The sequence below is a fragment of the Octodon degus genome, unplaced genomic scaffold (genome assembly GCF_000260255.1).
Source record: "Octodon degus isolate 3935 unplaced genomic scaffold, OctDeg1.0 scaffold00241, whole genome shotgun sequence".
Taxonomy (NCBI): Eukaryota; Metazoa; Chordata; class Mammalia; order Rodentia; family Octodontidae; genus Octodon; species Octodon degus.
This window is the reverse complement of record NW_004524817.1, coordinates 1,707,646-1,709,348: the sequence shown is the minus strand read 5'-3', so window position 1 is coordinate 1,709,348 and position 1,703 is coordinate 1,707,646. Positions and strand designations below refer to the sequence as shown.

At 40.7% G+C, this 1,703-nt stretch overlaps 1 pseudogene; it reads right to left on the bottom strand.

The window, feature by feature from the left end:
- Positions 1 to 576: 576 nt before the first annotated feature.
- Positions 577 to 1,001, bottom strand: LOC101560708 (annotated as a pseudogene).
- Positions 1,002 to 1,703: the final 702 nt, after the last annotated feature.

Genomic DNA, 1,703 nt, shown 5'->3' with positions numbered 1-1,703 from the left:
TGGCCAGAGTTCACAGCCACAGCCACGGAGGTGACTATGTCTAACATTTCTACACACCACACTGTAGATGTTCATCCTTATGTAGTACTTCTTGTTAATGCCAAAACTCACTTGTTATTTTCTCTCTATCAAAGCTTCTTAAAGAAGTATCTAGTCTCTCAGGTTGTAGTTTTTACTTCAGAGCGTCCATCAAACTAAAACATTTTTGTTGTAGTTAATTTTTTGATGTAGTCAACCATCATTGGATTCACCCCTCTGCTGTTCAGCAAGCCCACCCCACAGATTATCACAGCACTAGAGGATCCCAGAGATGTCACCTTACATTCCTAGGAGCATGTGGGAGACGAGGTCAGTTGCCAAAGAGCCAGCCAACTGAGCAGCTCCAGGAAGAGAGCTCCCTCCCTGCTTGTGTGCCACTTCAGTACTCATTCAGCACAAGAAAGGAGTTGAAAGAATTACCAGGGAGTGACTCAAATTTGACAGATTTGGGAGAACATGTATTTATTTTTATTTTTTAAAGAATGTAATGTTTTTATCCACCAGTAAACTAAAAGCCCATTTCTGGATGTTTCTTTCTCACATATACTCCATTGGTTTCATGAAAAAGCAAAGCCCTGTAAGTGGCACCACCTGGTCCTCAGACTCTGATCCATCTTCATCTTGACTAATCTGGAAGCATCGGAGTTCTTAAGTCTCTTTGTCGGATGCAACCACATGAAGCCAATCACGAAGATTATTCTTTTTAGGATACTTCTTGGTAAGATATTTCAAACACCTTTTGGAGAACTGTTTCTCGGGAACAATGTGATCTTATTCTTGAACTGTTCAATGTGAACAACATCCCCAAGGTTTCCAGTTTTTCCATTGACTTTAACCTTCTCCCCCAGAAACTGTTCAAAATTTCCAGAACCAAAAATCCCATCTTCTACTGGATGGATAAGGTCCAAATTAAACTTCCAGGTTGACCTCGTAGGAGGCTTCTTGTCTTTCTGCGGCGCCATCTTGACAGCAGCAGCATGATCAGAGAGATGAGAACACGCATTTAAAGGGAGCTTTTCACAGTCTTCTCTAGCCTCAGGGCCCAGGTGAGTTGATGCCCAGGTAGGCAGTAGGAGAACTGACATAAAAGGGGTTATGCTGCTCGGACCTGAAACAGAAGACTGAAATATCCAGCTCTAACTTTCAGCAAATTGTTGAGCACAGGAGCATTGAAAAACTTTAATAAGCAACTTTTGGTTAGAAAACATATGGTTGACGTTCTGTTCTGGTTAGTTACTGGTGATCTGAATCCCTAGGTGTGTGTCAGCTGCTGACAGTACTTGGGTTTGAATCAGCTCTCATCAACTTGAAACACTTGATTATGTTTCTTAAGGACTGCTGACTGCGTCCCAGTAGGAGAAAATATTTTGCTTCCTTCTCCTAATAATTTTGATGAGAATGAATTAAGCTTCTTTTTCTCTTAATCTTTTCCTAATGAAGAACACTGTCTTTTTCACCGCATGTATATGTGTATATATGTTTTTTTCATTTGTGGTCCTGGGGATGCAATTCAGGGCTTGAGGCATTCTTGTACCACTGAGCTACATCCCTAGCCATGTATGTGTATAGCTTTATGAACCAGTATTGTTTAGGCTTTTAATAAAGCAGATATTAAGACACAATGTATATTTGAAATAACCAGTTGGGTCAGGGATCTGCTTAAT